The sequence below is a fragment of the Triturus cristatus genome, chromosome 11, assembly GCF_964204655.1.
Source record: "Triturus cristatus chromosome 11, aTriCri1.1, whole genome shotgun sequence".
Classification (NCBI taxonomy): domain Eukaryota; kingdom Metazoa; phylum Chordata; class Amphibia; order Caudata; family Salamandridae; genus Triturus; species Triturus cristatus.
The window spans coordinates 1124095275-1124118324 of record NC_140594.1 but is presented as its reverse complement, the minus strand read 5'-3'; the positions used below and the strand labels follow the sequence as shown (position 1 = coordinate 1124118324).

Genomic DNA, 23050 nt, shown 5'->3' with positions numbered 1-23050 from the left:
AAAGTTTAACTTTGAGGTGTGTGCCAGAAGTCCTCGTCTTTTGTGTGAGCAGTGCATGTGCACGTGGGTGAAGATACAGACGTTGCCCTCAACACCACCAATACTCAACATGTGCCCTCTACCTGCCCTTCAGTCTTTGCTGCCATAACAAAGCAGATTACATGGTGCTCGCCAGTGCTTAATTTGGAAATATTAAAGTGCCAGGGCCCTTGTGAGGAGTCCTCTGCAGCTTTCTTCACCCTTTGCCCTTACCCGCGCTGCCAGTGTCAGTACCAACACAACTACTAGCCCTCACACACCCACAAGTGTGACATTTAAAACTATTCCAGGCTCCCAAAGCTTCAAGGCTTGGGCGACAGGTGTTAGTCTTTTTTATTGCATACTGAATTAATAAACTACTGTTATTGTGCTGTTCCGTATCACATATAAATTCAGGTGAGCAGATGTCATGTATTGTAGACATTTCCTTTTTTGAGCGCTTTGTTTGTCACTTATATTGCTTTAATGAAATCTGGGACCCCGCAACCTGAAGACGATGCGCAAATCCTCCCTCACTTCACACTCAGCAATTGTATGGTAAGGGAGTACTAAATTATGTGGCAGGGATGAATACAGTATGCTGCATCAAAAAAGCAAATTATTCAGTACATTTTGCATCGGCATTATTTAGCTAGTTCCTCCTTTTAATATTAATTAGAACATTGGAATGTGGAGCACTCCATTGTAGTCAATGGAGTGCTCTGTGCTTCTACGGGCCGGTAAAGGCCCGCAGAGCAACATTCCAATGTTTTCACAAAGCCTATCGAAGCTCGAGGGGATTTAAATCTCCTCGAGCTTCGAGAAGCCTTTGTTTAATTTGTTAGAACATTCTGCCCTCTAGTGGCAGAATGTTCTAATAGCCTTATAGCCCTTCGTAGCAGGGCTATACCGCTATTAAAGTCCCGCTGCTTTTGTTAAAGTCCATCGCCTTCGGCTCGGGCCTTTAACGCTGCAGCGGGCCTTTAATAGCCGGTATAGCCCGCTACGGCGGGCTATAAGGCTATATTAATAGCGCCAGGGTAAAGGCTTAAACTCATGAGAACCAGTTTAACACCTAATTACAGCAGTCAGGAGTCAGCAACAGAATGGTGACCAGTTAACCTTTACTTTGGATGTGTCACTGAGCAGCACCACGTATATTGCTTTATTAATAACTTTTGATCCGTTTGAGCTAGAAACTATTTTTTTAACCACGCAAATTATGTAGATGATGGTGTATTATGTGGCAAGTGTGGTAAATCCATAATTATCTGTAAAGCACTCTAGTAAGAGACTCAGATAGTTCGAGTAATGCTGAAAGATTTGCCCTGTTTGTGTGGGTTTCAGTGTTCTTTAATGGGGGTATGGCTTTAGGTACTTGGGGCATCACTCAGAGTTTGGTGGTTCAGCCCACAAACTGACAGTGCTGCCTGTTTGCCAAACTTGCAGTTAGAGTTTAGGGAACCACCTGGCTTCTGAGGGCGGGACCTCGCTTGGAAGTGCGACTGGACGACCAATGAGCCGATAGCTTGTCCGCCACTGGGCTGTTGGGTCACAGCGGTACGACGAAGGCTTTCTCTATTTAGAATGGGGCAACCACCACTCCTTTTCCCTGTCTGGCTTTGTGATACAAATGATGCTTCTGCTGGTGGACCGTAGCAGGGAAAAGAAAGAGTGTCTCTAAAACACAGGAAGAAAATTCCCTCAGTGTCAGGATCACTGTGTTTTTATGAAACAAAAAATTAATACAGATGAGTGCATAAAAGGGCATAACCTCAGCCTTCATCTGTGCTTTCAGTGTAGGATGACCACCCGGCATGGAGGCAAATTCTGGACAGGACTGTAAACATTCAATACAAAGGGTCAAAGTTCAGGACAAAATGTCAATTTTACAGACACATCCGAGGAGATGCCATACCCCACTTCTTTATCAGTGCATTTATTTACTATATTTTATATAGCACTATTTATTTACTATGCTCTGTATGTGATTGCCTCTAGGTATGCTGCATTCTGGTGGCACAATATGTCTTTTTTTCAGTAGTAAATTGACGCCCTTGAGCACAGGGTCAAGGGCATCACCCCTCCCCCAATGTATCCAATCTTTCTTGGCGAGAAAGCAACGGGATCATTTTCCTTATGTTTCTAAACATTTTAAAACCCATGGCAAACAGTCTGGGAAACATTAAGGTAAGTGACTTTTTTACCCTCTGCTAGCTTAGACCGGTTGAACAAAAATATCTGGCTCAACTCACCCTCCACTGGATGTTAAACCTAAAACATTGACTGAGGCAGAGCAGATGCTGTGGGCGACAGTCTCGCACCTATTGTCAGGATGTGAGGTACCCACAACAGGTCTGTAGTCTCACAGCACTGAAGTCTGCTTCTGGGACTCTACATTCATCTCAGAACTGGGATCCCAGACTATCAGGCAAAGAGAATTCAAGAGCAGGATAAAATTGAGATAAGATGGGAGATCCGCAGCAACCCGACAAATAAGGAAGAGAAGAACAAGGTGGAACAATTCCTAAAATCAGACAAGATGGGCTTGCCATGAGTATCGGAAAGTATTACGTATCGGGAGATTAGTCTCAGCAGAGAGGCCAGAAATAGAAGAGGCACTGTTAAGTGTTGAACAGGTAACACCCACCCTGGCAAACTGTGCTGGTGCAATGGTCAGTTGGTCATGCTCGCGGAGGGCGAGTGGGGCCAGATGCCTTGAAAGGTGACACCCTGAGCAATTATCCACTCTGTCCATGTCTTGCGGTTGAGTCAAGGTCGAACAAGTGGTCGGAGTCATCCCTAATTGCCAAAGAACATGCAGAATCTTCAAAATATATAAGGTGTAAATTACACAGCAAACAACATGTAAGACCATGATGTAAGAAGTGTTTCTTTAACATATAGCAGTGTTTCAATGTAGTACTTTAGAACACAACATGGCATGAATATTTATTTGAAGCATACGTTTCTAATCATGAACTTTAAATCATTTATTAATCCTTCCTGCTGACAAAACCATGAGTGAACAAAGAGAACCAATTCTCTTCTGATCCTTTAACCCCTTGTGTGCCACGCCCTTTCCCCGCCCTGTGCCGGGCGTTGCATTAGCGGGCGGGGTTCATGACGAGCTGGACTCGTCATGGGCACAGCGCAACCGCGGCCCATGACGAGTCCAGCTCGTCATGGGCACAGAAGGGGTTCATAGGCAACAATATTGTTCTGGATGTTGGAATATTACAGACTATTAAAAAAATATGCAAGTGAATCCATCCTGAACTGAATTACTCGAAAGTGCTCTGAAATGTTATTACTAAGCAAAGTAGACACATGAAGTAAATGGATTTGACTTAAATCACACAATTTAATCAGTGAGGGAACCTGGGATTTGAACCTAGACTTCCCAGTCACGCGTAGGACAATGAAGCCACTGACTAGATTAGTTTATTGTTCTCAATACCCTTTAATTCCAAAGGACATTGTTCTTGTACAGTTCAGTCAGAGGAATAGCGCACTGTTTTAAATAAATACAGATAACAGGTTAATATGTCACAATATAAAAAAAATAGTAGTGGCGGCTTGCTGAGGGAGTGCTGTGGGGTGGGGTGGCGGGGCGGGGGAGTTGCCAGGGAGGGGGTAGTAAACTCCGGCATATGGCGGAACGGAGGTAAGTAAATAAATAAAACAATTTACATTGCGCGCACTGCAACGCCAATTCGGCGATGCAGCGCGCGCACTGCAAATTGTTTATTTATTTACTTACTTACCTCCGTTCGGCTGTATGCCGGAGATTACTACCCACCACCCTGCCCCTCCCCCGCCTCGCCGCCTGCAGCACTCCCTCGGCGAGCCGCCACTGAAAAATAGTTGTAAATAGTGAAGGTAAGAGAAGGCAGGCCACCATATGCTAATATCGCTGGCTTTTTCAGACTTTACATGGCTGTTTAATGCAGAGGTCGAAGTGCACTAACAAAAGGGCATGAATACGGTGATCCTAGTCCAGTGGGGAGGGGGGTCAGTGACCAGGGAGGCAGAATCAGAGGTGTGGCTAAAAAAGAACAAAGTATTCTTGATCTATTTTGTTGATCTTTCACCGTCAGGTAACTGCTTATAAAATAACACACACCTTAAATACAAAATAAATGAAAGTTAAACAAATCGGTGGAAAAGGCACTATTTTTTTTTTTTTTTTGTCCTCATCTCACCATATAGCACCTGCAATGGGAAGCAGTAAGCCAACCGATATCCTGAGCTCCCCCTGGCATCTGCCTTTTGCGTTAGCTATAGGCCTGCCCAGGCCAACTTCTTTTGAAGCTAGGTGTAATCATAGGACCTGGGGGTACTAAATCAATCTCAGGTCTCTGCCCCAGCTTAAGAGTGGTGACCAAATGCTAGATTCCATACCATCCAAGTGGCCAAGATCTAATCGGGCAGCACTGAATGAGGCCCTCAGCCATTTTTCATACAGTGGGGGTGTTGGATCTTTCCACAGTCTGCATATCTCTCTTCTGGCAATAAGTATTAAGTACATTATCAAGCCTTTTTGCGTTACTGACATCCAGTCCATCAAGTCATTATTAATACCAAAGATTACTAACGGAAGGCTCAGGATGATCTTGACTTTAAAAATAGCATAGAGCGCATATTCCACTTGCTGCCAAAAGGGCCTTAATTTTCCACACTCGAAGAAAATGTGTAAATCATCAGCTGGAGAAAATTCACACCTTGGGCATTTTGCAGATACATGGGTAGCAAACTTGGCAATTTTCTTAGGGGTGTAGTATAGTCTGTTGATAACATAGAAATGGTTCTTTTTTAATGAAGCAGGTTTGATTAGTTTATACAATATATGCAGAGAAGATTCATATAGCTCTACAGCAACACGGTCCAAGTCAGATAAGTTCCAGACCGACTGCAGTGGGGGTGACTTGGCCTAATCAAATTCCAGAAGTGTTTTATACCAATGGCCTGCCTATTTTTTGATAGGATTTGTTTTTTGAAAAAGAGACTCTATTTCCCAGTTTCCACCTATATGTTCTTTCTCTGCGGTAAACCAGGAGACCAATTGGAGATATTTAAACCTTGAGAATAGGCTACCAATTCAGGCCTTTAACACCTCCCATGGATGGACGCCTTCTGAGGAAATAAGGTCAGACCAAATCATAAGGCCAGCATCCTTTATAGGTTTCGCCAGGCAGTCTTTCAAACAGGCAAGCAGACCAGGGGAGTCCCAGATAGGGGCGAAGTCTGAGTAATAACGGATCCCCCACATTCTCCTGATATTATACCACCCATTTAAGGCTGTTTTTAGTACCTTTAACCGTACCTTTTTGAAATACCTTGGGGCAACAAACTTATATAAGAAGCCCCCTCCTCCTCCCTCAAAAATAGCCATTTCTTTCAAAATCATCCCCCAACTAGAATCACCCGGAGACATAAGTAATGCCCGAACATTTTTAAATTGGAACGAGTGGACATACCACGAAAGATCGGGAAGGGCCAAACCTCCCTTCAGAAATTTCCGCCTTAGCTTCTTCCAGGAGAGTCTTGATGTTTTATTTGACCAGATGAAACTGCCAATTTTGCCTTGTATTTTACTGATATCTCTATCTGAGAAACCAAGAGGAATGGTACTAAATAGATAAGTTAACTTTGGCAGGATTACCATTTTTATCAAGTTAACTCTTCCATAAATAGTTAAGGGCAAGTTCTTCCATCTTAAGAATAGATGTTCGATCTCATTTGACACTTTTTTCAAGTTGATCTTAGGGATATCATCAATATTTCTCACTATAGTTACCCCGAGATATCTAAATTCCTTGCTGATACGGCCAGCCCAATTCTCGATGTTCCAGCACATCACCTCCGTTTTGGAGGAGTTGGAGAGATAGCCTGAAAGAGCTCCAAACTCCTCCATAATAAATTCTACTCTGGGAAGTGCCTCATTTGGGTTACTGGTATAGACCAGCAAGCCATCTGCATATAGGGCTACCTTACTTCTATATAGATTAACACCAAAGGGAGTAATTGCCTCATCTAATCTTATGGCTTGAGCCAGCGGTTCTATATACAAGTCGAACAGCAGGGGTGAAATGGGGCAACCCTGCCTTGTACCCCTAGTTATTGCAAAACTAGATGTTAACAGGCCATTTAACAAGATTGTGGCAGAGGCACCCTGGTAGCAATTGGTCAAGGTCTGGATAAAAGTTAAGCCCAAGCCCATTGATTTCAGAAGTTCCCAAAGGAAAATCCAGCAGACACGATCAAAGGCTTTAGCTGCATCAAATGCAGCGACAGCCAGGGGCTCTGACCTTGCTATTGCTAGATCAATGCTACCAATTAACTGCAGAGTCTGATCTTGAATATATCTGCCGGGGATAAAACCCTTTTGGTCCCTATTTATCAAAAAAGGGATTACCTTAACCAATCTCCCTGCCAAAATACTCATAAAGATCTTATAATCAGCATTTAGGAGGGAGATTGGTCTATATGAATCTGCTTTACGGGGGTCTTTCCCGGGTTTTAGTACAAGAACGATCGTGGCCTCTTTCCATGAGCTTGGGACTCTACCATTAGGGCTGTATATGGAGTTAAATAGTTCACACATCCCGGAAAGTAACTCATTCTGTAGTATTTTATATATTTCAGCCGGAAGGGCATCTGTCCCTGCAGCTTTGTTACTCTTGACCTTGCTAATATATAGTTTTACCTCTAGCTCTGTTATAGGGGCATCTATAGAGAGACGGCAACTTTCAGTTAAGATAGGTAGTTCTTTAAGTTGCAACCACTTTTGGATATTATCTGAGTTTGGTATGGACTCCTCTCTATACAGATCTGAAAACAAGGATACAAGACAACTCTGCATGTCCTCCCACTTTCCTGAACTCTCCCCACTCTCCTCAATTATTAGTTCATTAATGTTATTTTTAGCACGGTCTGCCCTTGCTTTCCAGGCTAAAATTGCCCCCGCTTTTTCGCCATATTCAAAATGCTGCATATTTTGGACAGACCACTGTGCCTTGATTTTCACCTCTAATTTTCCTCTGTAGACCTGTCGTAAATGTTCAAGATCTTTATATATTTGTGTCATTTTTTCATTTGAGTACTGAGGATTGTTTAGCCTTTCGATTTCCAATTTATTTATGCTATTTTCCAAGCTTTTGAAGATTGATAATTCTTCTCTATTTTTTGAACAAATCAAACTGTGAAGTTGGCCTCGTAAGTTTGCATTAAAAGCATCCCAAACAAATTCCAGGGAAGTGGAACCTAGATTAAGTCGGAAATAATCTACTGTGGAGGCTTTGAGAACATTGATTATATTGGTGTTTGAGAGCATTGCCCGTTTTAATGTCCATCTAGGATTAGGAGTTCTCCTTCTCCCTGAATATAGAAAAGAGAAGGATAAAGGAGCATGGTCGGAGAGGATGGTGGGTAGGATCGAGATATCAAGAATATTCTCCAAGATAGTCCTATCAACTAACAGATAGTCAATTCTTGAAGAATGACCGTATTTTTTACTGAAGAAAGTAAACCCTGTCTTATCACCATGCTTTACCCTCCACACATCAGCTAAACCAAGCTCATGCATCATATTAATCATCCCGCGACGAATATTAGGGTTTCCAACATGATGGCTATTATTGGACCTATCCCTAATGGGGTTAAGAAGAACATTGAAATCACCTCCTATAATTATTGGGGAGTTGGTTTCTGTTAACTTAGCCTGTAATTTATACATATAGGCTGGATCATCGAGATTTGGTCCGTAAAATGATGCTAAGGATAACTCTCTCCCTTCAATTACAATCTGTGCGGTAATCCATCTACCCGACTGATCTGAGGAAACTGATTTAATATCCACTCCAGCACCTGTTCTAATTAAGATAACCACCCCTTTGGTGTGGCCTACTTGCTCAGAGGGATAGAATGACTCAACCCAGCGGAATTTACCAAAAGAGATCCTGCTTTCCAGTAGGCTCAAATGAGACTCCAGGAGAAGGAAGATCTGGGCTGTAGTTTGTTCGAGATATTTCATTACCAATCTAAGCCTTCGTGGGCATCTGAGACCATTAACATTCCATGAGATAAAATTTATACATCTATTCATTGCAACTACCCCTTAGATATTCCATATACTGCTTCCTTAGCGCCCAATTAATCAGGTTTCTTTGAGATTGAGGAATTTTGTTTGACTTTTTTTCCCTTGCAACTCCACCGTGCTCCCCGTCCCTCCCCCCCCTTACACCTGTAACTCTATCCTGCCCCTGTGCCCCTACCTTACTACCCTGGGAAACCCTCCCTTCTCTTCTGAGCATACGCTCTTAGGGCAGGGCCCCCCCTGACACTATACATAAATAGATTAATGGAAAGAAAAAAAAAAAATTGATTTCCTGGACCCTTCAGTGGAATACCAACGCTAGATAAGAGAGCGTAAGATAGTTTGTTAACAGATATTACAAAGAAGCCTCTCCCTCTTTTTCATTTCGTATTTTCCCAATAAGGTCGTCAACTTCCTCAATCTGATGCATATTATACATATGATTATTCCACATTATTCGTAGGAGGGCTGGGAATCTTAATTGAACCTTAACACCAAGGGCCTTTAGGGTTGTCATCCTTTTACCTAACTCCCATTGTTTTGTGGCCGTTATATGGGAAATGTCAGACCTGATGATGTAGGAGAACGGGCTGGAATACGAGCTGCACTTCACAGGGCCTGTTTTCAACGCAAGAGAAAGAATTTTCTCTTTTGATGTATATGTGAGAAAGTTCACCAGGATTTTCCTCGGTTTAGACCTTGTTGGATTTCTTCTGTAGGGATCACGATGAACTCGTTGAATATCAGAAGATAAATTTAGATCCGGGACGTCCTTAAGGATTGTTCCCTTTAAAAGTGCAATCACAAATTCTTTTATATCATTTCCCTCCAAGTCTTCCGGGACATTCAAAATTTTTAGATTGTTCTTCCTGGCATGATTCTCAAGTCGTTCAATATTGTCTTTTAAATCTCTATTTTGAAGTGCTAACTTACCCATTTCGACAGTGGAGCTGTGTAGTGCCTCCCTTAATTTTGGGACCTCCCCCTCTAGAATATCGGCCCTTTTGGAGACCTCTTCAATCTTTTGCGCCAATACCTCACAGGAAGATTTAATATTGGCTTGATTAGTCTCAGAGATTGAAAATCTCCTACCAATATCTTCCTTTAAGGCCAATAGTATATCCGCTAAAGCCCCAACTCCGTCATTCTTATTCCGAGAAGTATCACCCTCTGGTATATGAGGGAATTCAGCAACAGCCATTGGTGTTAACTCAGCTGAAACAGTTTCAGCAGTTTTATCTGTTCCTGATCCTGTTCCAGGCTTCCTGATTTTCACTACAGGCTGAACTTCCTAGGGCTCCTAAAGCTGAATATCTATTCGACACCCTGACCGAGGGATGTATATCTGCGAGGGGAACTGCACTGTCTCCCTCAGCTGATATCAACTGGGTGTCATTCTCTGGAGATAGAGGCAAAGGTGATTTCTCGGGACTCCTGGATCTCAAAGTCTGTTTGTTAGGGGAGGCCATGGTACTTTTATTGTTTGCTTCTTTACCTCTGTCCTGAGGGTTGGATAATACCTTGTAAAAGGACTTTAGCGAAGGAGTCACTCTGACTTTAGATGAGGGGGCTTTCTTTGCCCTCCCTCTACCTTTTCCCCCCTCTCCGGAGACACCCTCCGTGGCTGCTTTCCCCCCTCCCTGCCTAGCAGAGACTTTAATCTTGACAGTTGGGGGACCACCAGCACTAGGGTAGGCAGTATCCGTGTTTGTATCCAGCCTTGCCACTATGTTTCGGAGGGTATATCTACTTATTGGAAATATGGTGTTAGTGATATTATTAGTTAAGGTTAGAACCCTTCTGCACAATAACACTGCTAAAGGCACTCTGGAGGCTATGCCCCCCGCTATCCATACACTCCCAAGGTGTAATAATTGAAATAGTAGCTCCTCTCGCTTCCTTGAGAGCGATCTGCCCAGATTCCAAAGCAGCCAAAAAACTATCGTTACTTTGGGAGACGAGTTCTTGAGCTTCTAAAGCTTTAATTGCAAGGGTAGTAGCGGGGACAGCCTTACCTCGAGCCTTCCGTTTCCCCCAGCTTACCAGCCCACCCGCATACCAGGTCTTCCTGCACCACTCAACGTAGCCGGAACCAAAGCCAGTGCCGGAGCCGGGGCCGGGTTTGCTTGTTCTGTCCCTGCCAAAATTAGCCCGGAGCCGCAGCTTCCTCCACTCCCGCACAGCGCCGCCCAATCTAAGCTGCGAAATCTCCGAAGGCACCATCCAGGTACGGCGGGTCAAGGAAGTTAATATTAGGTTGAAAAAAGACAGAGGGGACTTCTTCTGAAAAGGCACTATTTTATGTTACGAAACCTCTATTAGTTAATGTGATCACTGCAGACATCATATACTTGAATCCTGTTTAATGCAGCAGAGAAGAGTGATTTGTATATTTTCAGGGCTAGGAGGTCCCTGAATTTCAGGAAAGCATTGTGAATGTGTAAGTCATTATTTTAAAAGTTATTTACACACAGTATAATATAGTCTACCAAAAAATGTGCAAATACATTTGAGTTAAAGATAAAGTGTTTCCGAAGCATAGGTTTTAGAAGTATGCAGATTATACCTAGTGCAAACACTTTTTAAAACTGTCCATTAAAAGTACACACTCCCCAGCTCAGCTTGGACCACCCTTACAATAACTCAGAAAAAGAAAATATATTTGCGGGCAGTAGGATTCAAGTGACCATCAATTAACGCCTATATCAGCTTCCATGCAGCCTTTCCATTTGCAGATTAACCAGTTGCACACATTTGCATTTCTTTCAGGTAGCAGGCACCCTGGCAGGTAGGCTGGTTTCTAGTTTAGCTGTCCACCCCTCTTTCTGGATGGAGGAGGCCCCCTCACTTCCACTTCAGCTGGGGAATCTCAGCTGTATGGTCTTAACTTTTGTGGTTTAGCTAAAAGGCTCAAATTATGGAGAAATGCCGTCCCTTCAAATATCCATCACGGACAATGGACATTAGGGCTAAATTCCGGACAGTCCGTGCAAATTAGGAACAGGTGGTCACCTGCATCCTTCCACACAGTGGATGTTATCAAGGTACACAGGTCCCATGCCCCGGTGGGGGCATGGTCGCTAGACACTGCTGGTGGTGCTCTGCATGGCGAGCGTAGGCCAGCGACACTGACAAAGTAAAAATGGCGGTACTTCCTGCTACTGGGATCACGCCCCCGCTGAAAGTTTCTGGTAGTGTCTGACTAAAACTCTTCTGAGAGGGTCTGCAACAGCCCTGGTACCAGGAGCTGGTGATGCAGCATTTGAATTGATACATGCTAATCACTGTGGAGTTGGGCCTTAGGCCCACATTATGGTAATCATGGACACCGACACCAGGAGATGTATAGTAGTAACTGGCCTGGAGCACGTGCACTCCGGCCCCTTTTATTGACAGGGTCACCTGACTGGTGACGCCTGTGGTGGGTGGATGTTCAATGTGAGTGAAACACGAGACTGTATCCAGCCGGATACTACATCCCTCCCAAATTTCAATTAAAAGAAACAAACAAAAGTCCAACCTGTAAGAAAACAACTAAGCAAAAATCACCACCACATGAGTTACTTCAGGCCGCCTGCTGGGCAGTGTTAGAGTTCTGTACCGCAAGGTGAAAATGTTCGACTCCACTTCAGTGGTGTAGTTCAGACCGGCTTGGTCTCGCGGTGTTGATGTCGGTGTACAGAGTTCCCATGCTGCTGAATCTGGAGCTGCGGTGAAATCCACTTTGGTGTCAGAGACGATCTGTGTGAGTGAGGCCTTCCTTCGGAGGTGGCGTGCTTGGTGACTCTCCTTACTCCTGACTGCGGGGCGATGTCCGACTTGCCTCTCTCACCTGGACTCCTCTGCCACTGGAGCCTCTTGGAGGGCTTTTCCTGCTGGCTGCCATGGGACCGTGTGGGGCTTCGTGTGAACCGTGCGAAGGCGTCGCTGGGGAACTGCCAACGGACTCACAGCCACAAGTCGCTCATGTAGCCTCTGAGGGTGGTGTCATTGTCTGGGTGTCCTCGCCGTCTGGACTTGGGTTCTGCGCCTTCCTCTGGTGATCTTGTGGGTGACTATTCTTCAGCTGCGACCTTCGTGTTTCCTGTGCCTGACGTGGAGCTGCGGCCGACCCATCTCTCCTACTCGGACTCCCTTTTCACGGGAGCTCCGTCGAGGCCCTTGTCCCCTGGACTGCCACGTGACCACGTGGGCTGTGCGGGACATTGAGCAGGCCATTCTTAGGGGTTGCTGCAGAACACCCAACAGGACCATGGCCGAGTCTTGTGTAGTCCCCAAAGCGGATCTTCCAATGGCCGGGTATGCTCGACTTCGGCAGGCTGTGGATTGACTGGGGTGCACAGACTGTCCCTGGGTGATTCGCCTCCTTGAGCTCCGCTTGTTCAGGGTCTGTGTGGATTCACTCGGGTGGTGCGATGCTCCTTGGTGATGATGCACCTGGAAGGTAGTAACAGGATTTTAGTTTTCTTCAGGGGGCAGACAGGCGGCGTTCTTCTGTCGGGATGACCTTAGGGAGTGAGGAGGACTTGAGGGACTTCGTGGCACTGCTCCGTTGTCTGCGGGCAGGTGCACTGCGAGGTGTGGTGCTATCGATACCAAGCAGCCGGTGAAAGGTGAGAGGACGGTCGAACTGCGAAGCGTGGGGCCAGGACGCAGACTGCGCTACTAGCGGCTTACGGTAGGTCCTCCCGCGGAGCTGTCTCCAGTGACGTCTCTGCACTCCGGTGGCTGGCTTGTGTGGATGAACACTTTCCTCAGCGCTGGTGCGATTCCTCAGTTCTGTCGCTCTCCTCTGTTCCATCTTGCACGCCTGTGGTGGTTGTCTGCCCTGTGGCGTCATGCCACTGTTCTTTCCTCCTTTGCGGAATGGCATTGCGCCACGCTCTTCTTCTTCCGACCAGGTTTTTCCTTGGATGTGGCACCCTGCCACCTGTCTCATGTTTGCTTCACATGGACATCTCACTGGTCGCGTCGATCTTATGACTGTCTTCCCTTCTCTCTTGTGGGACTGTTGCAGGCCTGTCCCGTCCGTCTGACTTGCATGTGCTTCTTGGGGACTTCCATTGGCACCATCCCCTCTTCAGGGATCTCGCGGTGTCCCACTTATCTTCACTTGAGGGCATCTGGCTTGAGCCCCAAGGCTGCGCCGTCGTGGCGCCTGCTTCTTCCTTTCTTCCGGTGCGCTCGTCCGGACTGTTCACTCTGCGTGAAAGGCTCCTTTGTTGCTGTGCGCTGTGACGTCCGGTCACGTGTCGCTGTGCTGTTGAAGCATCTGTTGCTGTGGCGGCCTACCGCGTGGGGTGTGTGACTCCTCTCTTGCAATCTTAGGTCCCTGTCGACTCTGTCTTGACGCAGTGCGAGGGAGAACCCTGTGTGGTCTTCGGCCCACTGCAGGGCATCTCTGGTGCGGTGGAGACTTGGGTTCTCTCCTACCTGCGTTCAGCAGTGCTTCTTTGTGGAGATGGCTCTGTCTCCTGGGTGCTTGCTCGTTCATCAGGTTCACTGGCATTGTCTTCTGCGCGCACCTGGTGTAGTGCGCTCCCCCTTCCTCTGGGATGCTTTCTTCTGGCACGTGGTGCGCCTGGGGTGTAGTTTGCCGTGGTGTCTACCCCGGGAGGAGCAAATGATGCAATCTCTGCTCCGGCGGTGGCGTTGGGCAGCCACATGTGGGGCGCGCTCTGCACCAGTCTTATCTTGTGCTGTAGTGGGGTGGTTACCTTGAGACGTCACTGTCTGGCTGATCTTCCATTCTTGCTAGTGGGGTTTATCATGGGTGTTGCTGCTTGAGTGTGGTCGTTGCTGGTCTAGACTGGAGGCGCATCGGGCTTGTAGGGGTCTTTGGTGATGTGCAACAGCCTTTCTCTCCCGGGCCTCAGCCTATGCTGTCAGGTTCGCTGGTGCATCTTCACGCCCACATCTGGCTTTGGGCACTTGGTTGTCTGCCTGGGTGCCCTCTTCTGACAGTTGGCTTACCCTTTTCTAGCTTCGCATTGGTGCCCGTTCACCACAGGGGATGTGTTTTGCACCTTCTTTTCATGTGGAGGTGTCTGACACCAGTTGGGATTCACGCAGTGTCCATTTTTCTCCTTGGGGACATTTCCTCTTCTCACACGCTGACACTCGGTGGGCCTTTGCTGGGGGAGAACAGATTCATGGCTGTAGGCTGTGACAGTGGTGCTTGCTGTCTCTCGCTGTCTCTGTAGATGCGCTGTGCCTTCCTCTGGGGATTGGGGCAGCCTTGCTGATATTGCGTAAGGTGGCGTTTGTGTTGTTAGGAACCGTACAGCGTCTATTCCACAGGGGTTGGGGTATGTGTACTGCTCTCGCAGGGAGTGTGAACTTTGCCTTGGATTGTCCTTTTCAACTGTGTCTGACATACAGGGAGCAGCTCACTCTGTGCCGAGATTGGTGCCTGCGCACCTCTCCTCTTTATTGTGACTGCTGTAGTCAGTGGCAAGGCTCTTGCAGGTGCAGCTTTAAGCCAGTTATGTGCTTCACTGGGGGCGTGGCTCCTCTTGATGCCCAGGAGGGTCTCTTGTGCAGTTGCCAGTCTGCAGGGTATTTTCTCGTGCTTCTGGCGGCAGTGTACACTGGTGTTTGTGTGGTTTGTTTCATTGGCCCCCCAGGTGGCGCTACAGCAGGGGGCCTTGCAGTGCTCGCGACTTGACTGCCCTTTTCTATGTCTTTTACTTCTTCTCTCTCTCGTGGTGACAAGGGACCACTTGGTGGATTTAGTCCGGCTGTTCCTTCTGGGAGCTGGCCTTCTCCCGCAGCCTTTCCTCTTGCTGGAATTTCAATGTTTTGTGGCCGGTAGATGCAATACAGCAGCATGCCACCAGGTGGTGCCTTGTTTGCTGCTCTCGGGCTTCTGCCAGTCGGTAGTCTCACCTGACGAAGGAGTGTGTGGGGAGGGACTGCCTTGCGTGATTGACTGTCTTTAGCCTGCACCGTTCCCCGTGTGTGGGTGAGTGTCTCCCTTCAGCTACTCAGACACTGTCTGCAGGGAGGTGCCGATGGCCGTCCTGCTTCCTGAGGAAATGCGTATCTCCGTGCTGCTTCGGCGGGGCGCCGTGACTCAGCCACTAGGAGGCGCCGCGGCTGCCTTGTGCATGCTGCAACGATGTCCTGCAGTGGCAGGAAGGCCGAGGACCAGAGCGATTCCTGCTCCAGCTAGGCCACGTTACTGGGTCGCATGTCATCAGCACACGGAGGAGAGTGCAAGCTGAGTGCCAGTTGGCGTGCTTCAGTGGTCCGCCAGGCTGCATCGGGCTGGTATTGCCGGTGTGGGCTTCACAGTGCTGCGGCCGGCATTATCTGTACTGCGGGCCGCTGTTGGCGCTTTAGCCGCTTAGCTGGGGCAGCAGTTTCCTTACTTGTGCCGGTATGCCTGGTCCGTCTCTAGCCGGTGTGGGAGCGTGGGGCGCACGCGTGTAGGCTGCCATCTGTGGACGAGTTGTGGCCGTGCTACGCCTGAACAGGGGACTTCGCCTTACCTCGAGGGGGCACCAGGATGCATCCTTTCCTTTCTCAGTGCAGAGCAGGCCGGCGGGGGCAGCCCATGGAGGCCTCAGGGCTGCATGCTTCGCGGGTCAGGAGCACGGCTGCCTCGGCGTGGCACTAGCAGAGGCACTTTCTCTTGCGCCTGTTGTATCCCTCACTGACCTCTCACGGCTGGGCTGGCTGGTGACAGGGCTGCAGCGATGGCAGTGCGCAGCGGCTGCGGTGCTGATATGCACACAGGGTGTCCCTTGTCCGCCCCAGCACGGCCTCGGCCGTCGAGCCAACAATATGTCTGTAGAGACCTCCCGGCGGGCTGCGCTGACTCTCCAGGGTCTAGAAGGCGGCGATGACGCAGTTCGGCTCATGCTCATTCCTTCCCCCAGAGGGACGATGCTGAGCGAGCGGCAGGCACGCGGGTTCAGACCCGCCTCGTCGCCATTGTGGAGTTGGGCCTTAGGCCCACATTGTGGTAATCATGGACACCGACACCAGGAGATGTATAGTAGTAACTGGCCTGGAGCACGTGCACTCCGGCCCCTTTTATTGACAGGGTCACCTGACAGGTGACGCCTGTGGTGGGTGGATGTTCAGTGTGAGTGAAACACTCGACTGTATCCAGCCGGATACTACAGTCACGATACCCTATTGGCCCCGCCCATCTCGCGATGATGCGTTCGCCTTGTAATTCATTACCATCTCTATCAGTGTTTGGTGGGGCAGCTATGATGACATGTGCCTTTGACTGTATGGTACCAGGCAATTTCTACAGCTTTTATTCAGGCAAAATAGTGAGTGAGGTGGGAGGTAGAAAAGAGGAGGAGGAGGAGAGGGAGGAGGAAAAGAGGCAGCGGGAAGAGGCGTTCACTCTTCTCTGTGGCATAACACTATTGGTCCATAGTTCATTCCTTTTGCAATTCATGTTTTTTCTGAAATATTTTTATTGCTGGTTTAAAATCTGCTTTGTAATTACTTGGCATAAGCAGCTGATAGTAGTAATTGTTTTATTGCCCTGTTCGGAGTTTGCTTTAACTGGGTGACGTGATGCTGACGTGATACGCCAACCGCTCACATGCAATTGTTGGAAGTAAACATGCAACATTTGTTTTATTTTTTTTTTCAACAAATTTCCTTTAACTTATGCTAGGATTACTTACCAGTGAGCTTCCTAGGGGAGTAACGGAGTCCCCCACCTGTCACGCGATTGGTTAGGGGGCCCCTAGGGTCTCTTGCTTTGGAAGGGGCCCCCATCACCCTCTAAGCCATGCCTGGCAGAATGTATGCAATGGAATGGAATGAGAAATAGTTGAACACTCTGGAAAGCCTGCAGTGTAGGGGGGCCCAATCGTTCAGGGGGCCCCCATTGAGCTCAAGACCAATGAATGCGTGTGCGTTCTGGGAGACCCCGGGATCCCTCATCACGTTCTGCAGGGGGACCCCGTCTTTTGCGTTATGCCACTGAGGCTTTATTGGTCCGATTCAATTTTCTTCATCCTTATTTTCTGTTAAATAGGGATGACAAGGACCACCCTACCATGGGTGGGCGCCCAAGTTTGAGTTGGGTGGTTTGCAGGTTCTAGGCTGATGGTGTAAAAATTACTCTGTCAGGGTAAAACTTCCTTCGACAGCCCCACGGAGTAGATGCCGTAGGAATTAATCCATTCAAACTTCTACCCTATTAAAAGTGGGGGGGTCATTTGGCTGTTTTCTTTTTTACTGTCCAGGTATATCTTGGCAGTGAGGTACAAACAGTAAAAATAGAAAAAATACCCCCACACCGTGGGAGAAAACTGGTGTGGGGGGCCATTAGTTTTTTTTCTTTCAAAAACAAATTCCTGTTTTAGGAGTCTGTTTTCAAAAAATAAAAAAAACTTTGGAAAAGTTTGACAGCCAGCCGCCATATTTGATGCCGCCATCTGTGAAACATTTCCTACACTGACAGGAACCACCATGAGGGCGTTTCCTGCTAATGTATAGAGATGTCTGCCCGGTTGGCGATTCTCTAAATTTGGCAGGTGGAGTAAAGGTAGATTTGTCCTCTGCCACCCTGTCTATCTTCTGTCTAGAGTGGCGCAGTGGGTGGTAAACAATGGTTTGGAACGCTATCCCAAGAAATTGTGAGTGGTAAAGACTTTTTGAATGCATTTGTCCCATCACCTTTTGGGAGCTCGATTGCAAGTAGTGCGCCTTGAAACCTGGGATTGGCACAGCTTTCCAAGCCCCCGACTGCCAATGCTTGTGAATTCTAAAAAGTAGTGATTTTGCATCAATACAAGGAGTTTTCTTATGGCCACAGTGTGCTACTTTTTCCTTAACCCCTTTTGTGCATATGACGAGCCCAGCTCGTCATGAGGCACAGTGGAGCTGTGCTCATGACGAGCTGGGCTCGTCATAACGGTCGCACTTCGCCCACGCGCGATTGATTCTCCGCCTGTGCGGGGGAATCAATTAGTGGGCGGAGTCGTGACGAGCTCAGATCGTCATGAGCACAGCTCCACTGTGCCTCATGACGAGCTGGGCTCGTCACGAGCACAGCGCCGCCGCCCCCCTCGAATTACCCCCGCGGCGAAGGGGTTAAAATGGTCACTAAGAGGCATATTTATAAAGAAGGGGCGCAGCACAGCCTAGCAAGCAAAGTTGCTGCACTGCGTCACCTGACGAGAGCAGAACTGCACCACCTCTTCAAAGGACGGCTCGGTTCTGCTCTCTTCATGCACTGGAGCCCCTAGGGATGCCTTGCGCCAACGCAGGCACCCATGCACCATAGTGCAAAGGTTTCTGGGTTATGGTAAGGAGAGTTTTTGTGGAGGAAGGGGCACCTTCCTATTAAAACTATCCTTGGGGGCTTTTGGCTCTTTGTGTACGTGCTGCGGACCCCAAGATTACAGATAGGTTTAATTGCGCATCGAAGACTCAAAGTTTGTACACCCCGAGCAATGGAAGGTACATGGGTGGAGCTGACTCGGAAATGGCGCCAGAAAAGGCCACCAGAACCGAGTAGCTGTTAGCGTTCTAGTGTTTGGCAGAGAACGCGCTGGAATCCTAGGTAAGGCTCACGCTGCTTAGGAACTGCGCACTTCACCAAGAATTCTAGAGAGTCAGTTGCGCACCTCGGAGCGCGCTGACCAAAAGTGTTTCAGCCTTGTTTGAAGGCTTTTCAGAATTATTTCTGAAGGGCTTCGGAAGTCCCTAGATTCAAGTTAGAAATCCGAGTTCAATGAAGTAGAGTGACGTGTGAGGAGAACAGCAAATCTCAGTTTGTGAAGAATTCACATCGAGTCATCAGGGAGAGGAAGCAGCGTCTTAAGGAGCATCTGAAGGAAGAAAAAGAAAAACGAAGCTAAGTTAACGAGTGTATATTTGTCTCGTCAGAGGACTGAAGTAAATTACTGATGTCAATAGAGTTATAGAACTTACTGTGAGGAAGTGGTTTTACTGTAATTCTTCACAGAGGTAACGAGTTTTAACGGAAAGTCCTGAAAAAACGAAGAGAGAATTACAATACATGTTAGAACGCTTGAGCAACTACAAATAATTAGAATAAGATAAAACGATACTTACCACAGAAATAAGTCGTTGGACAGTAGCTAAGAACTGAGAGTAAAATACCACCACGAAAAGAATAAGAAGAGAAAACATTAAATACACAGATGAATAATTACAAATAGGAAAAGACCTCAATCTCAGTTAGTTGAATACCAAATTAAAATAGATAATACCAAGTTAAAAGAGAGCAGAAGTTCTTAACAGATAAATGTAAATATATTGCAGGTGTGCAAAAAGAAAAGAAAACTGAGAACTAAAGCAGATACCAAGGAAGATAAAACATAGGAGAGTGAAAAGAAAAATAGGAAAGTAAGTAAGAAGCACAGGGAGAAAGATTCATATGAGGCAGATAAACTTTGGGTACTAGCTATTTCCTTTTTAATTGCAGACGAAAAATATAGTTAAGGAATAAAAGGCACACACCGAAAAGAAATAAAAGAAATAGAAGAGAAGCAGAGTTCTGGAATTGGCATGGTAAGGAAACAAGGCCATAGGGGTTAAGAGATAAGAGAGGTTAAGGACTAAAGGTTTATGATAACAATAACTCTTGTCTACAGGTTACCACTTCAGCAATCGAAGTCTGCTGGACGGACTCCTGAAGGAAGCCACAGAACAGTCTCTTCTCTCTTTTGTTATTTTATCCACTTTCCCCCTTCCCCCAAGATAGCCACTCTAGAGACTTGTCACACTAAGCTCTGGATTGCTGTCAGGGTGGATTTGGGAACTAGCATCTCTGTTCCTGTGTAGTTGAGTACCGTAACTAGAGTCTGACAGAGTGAAGTGCCCACGTTGCATTTTACACCCGAACAGAGATGGCTGAGGGAATAGACGTACAAGGTTTAGGAACAATATTAGATACCATACAAAAAGAGTTAAGTGCAGTCCGAGAGGAAAACCAGAGCCTCAGGTTAGAAGTAGTAAATTCTAGAAAAGAAACCGCAGAATTGGCGCAAAGGCTTAGACAACCTTTTGGTTCTGGGTCGGACGCTCAAGCTTCATTGACAGAAGGGACTAATAGGATGACAACTCAGGTGATTCACTCCCTCTCACCTGTCATTCCATTAGCGGCACCCGAGCGTTTTAGTGGGGATCCGCAGAAGGCTCAAATATTCATTACGCAGTGCTCATTACACTTCATGTGCCGCCCTTCCATTTTTCCAGATGCTCAGTCTCAAGTGGCCTTTGTGTTGTCATACTTAAGTGGGATGCAGCATCCTGGTCTTTGCCTCTGATTTCAAAAGACGATCCCATATTGCGGAATTATGAGAACTTCAAAGAAGAGTTTCTTCGAATATTTGACAGAAGGCGGATATCCCAAGCCATAGACAACGAGCTACTCGACCTGAAACAGGGGAACCGCGATGTGGTCTCTTATTTGGCTCAATTCAATAAACTAGTGGTGGAAACCAACTGGCCTGAGAGTAAGAGAGCAGCGGTGTTTTATCGAGGTTTAAGAGATGAGCTAAAGGATGCACTGGCCGGAATACCCAATAGACCGACAGAAATCTCAGTGTTGGTGGATTTAGTGCTGGAAATCGATTTCTGTCATGGGGAAAGAAAAGGTGAAAAAAGGAAAGATTTCAAGGCAGTGATTCCAAGATTTGATCGAGTAAGGTCGGAAGGAGAACGAAGCAATGAAGGTCAGCAGGGCATCGAACCAATGCAGATTGGTACAATATGGGGTCCTCTTTCCAAAGAAGAGAAGGAAAAGAGAAGAACCAACAATCTATGCATGTACTGTGGATCGAGAGGTCATTTTGTGCGTGCATGTCCAAAGAAACCCAAGGTAAGTTTCAAGCCGAAGGAAAACTAAAGGCACCATCTGTTGGAGGAGTTGAACAGGTGGATGCGATTTTCGATCAGACTCCAAAAGAACATAGGGTGGCCAATACTCTACAGTCTGCAGCGCCACATCTAACTTTATCAATGGAAATCAGATTTCAACACGTGACACTGAGGGAAGTCTCAGTGATGATCGACTCAGGAGCCACCGGAATCTTTTGCGATCTAAGGTTTGCGAGCAAGGTGGGAATCGAAGCCATCAAAAAGTTAAAAGCTGAGCCCGTTAGGGCGGTGGATGGAACCAATCTGTCCTCAGGTCCAATAATCAGTCACACAGAATTAATTAATCTGATTTCGAATGACGGACATGAGGAGAAGATCCAGTTTAACTTGATCGATGCCCCCCAATTCCAGTTGATCCTTGGGCTTCCCTGGCTTACTGAACATAATCCAAAAATCAACTGGAGTACCAGAGCCATTAAGATGGAATCAGATTATTGTTTTGGAAATTGTTTCAGAGGCCAGCTGCAGGAGCAAGAGGTGAATCCTGCACATTCGTTGTGTCAGACGGGAGGTTCAATTTGTGTAATCCATGTACAAGACATACCAGAGGAATATCAAGATTTTGAAGACGTATTCAATGAAGTGGAGGCAGAACAATTACCACCCCACAGACCTTACGATTGTAAAATTGAGATAGAAAATGGTTCAAACCTACCTTGCAGCCGTGTGTATGCCCTTACGGAAAAAGAACACCATCACCTAAAAGAGTATTTGGATAAGTATCTAGCAAACGGCTTCATTCGTCCCTCGCAGTCCCAGTCTCCTCGCCCATATTTTTTGTGCCAAAGAAAGAAGGAGATTTGAGGACTTGCATCGACTACAGAGCCATCAATAAGATTACAAAAAAGAACCGTTATCCATAGCCGCTAATATCTGTTTTGCTAGATCAAGTGAAAGGAGCAACAATTTACACAAAGTTGGATCTGAGGGGAGCGTATCATCTGGTGAGAATGAAGGAGGGCGATGAGTGGAAGACAGCCTTCAGAACGAGGTTCGGCCTATTTGAATATCAGGTTATGCCCTATGCGCTATGTAACGCTCCTGCAGCCTTTCAACACTTCATAAACGACGTATTGAAGGAATTCATCGACCAGTGTGCACTGGTGTACATTGATGACATCCTTATTTACTCTGAGAACAAAGAAGAACATCAGGATCAGGTTAGAAAGGTTTTACAGAAGCTGAGAGAAAACAGACTGTTTGTAAAGCTAGAGAAGTGTGCTTTCAGGTTGAATTTTTGGGTTTTGTAATTTCACCAACTGGTATTCTTATGGACCGCAAGAAGATCGAAGCGGTGATCAATTGGAAGTCCCCCGAGAGCGTCAAAGAAGTACAAAGCTTTATTGGTTTCGCCAATTTTTACCGGAGATTCATTGGAGAATTTTCGCATAAGATTTTGCCACTCACCCGTCTATTGAAAAAAGGGGTCAAATTTGAATGGACAACTGAAGCTGAAGAAGCCTTCCGATCCCTAAAGGGAAGTTTTACATCAGCCCCAATCCTACAACATGCAGATCCGACTGAAACATTTTATGTGGAGACTGATGCCTCTGATCAGGCGGTGGGAGGAATTTTGTCCCAACGAAGCAAGCAAACGGGTCAAGAAAATTAACTCCGGCAGAAATAAACTATACAATCACAGAGAGGGAGCTATTGGCCATAAAAGACGCATTCAAAGATTGGAGACATCATTTAATGGGGGCACAGCATCAAGTCACAGTATATACAGACCATAATTTTTAATTTCTAAAAACAGCCAGAACCTTAACACCAAGACAATTGCGCTGGTCGCTGTACTTTGCTGATTACGATTTCGTCATTACTTATCGACCAGGGGCCCAGAACGGAAAAGCAGATGCCTTGTCTAGGATAGACACAGAAAATCAAAAGACACCTCTAGGAAATCAATCCATTATCCCAAGTGAAAAGATTATTGGAGCAATCACTTCAGTTGATCTTGAACAGGGTATCTTCGACGCAATGGATGAAAAGACCTTGAAAGAGTGGGCGAAGAAGGAAGGAAGAGAGGTTCGGAATCAGTTGCCC

General features: G+C 46.7%; 1 protein-coding gene across 1 annotated transcript in view; it reads left to right on the top strand.

The window, feature by feature from the left end:
- The window catches only part of LOC146786166 (intestinal-type alkaline phosphatase-like), a 131339-nt gene that overhangs the window by 22399 nt on the left and 85890 nt on the right, over window positions 1–23050 (top strand). The window lies entirely within an intron of this gene.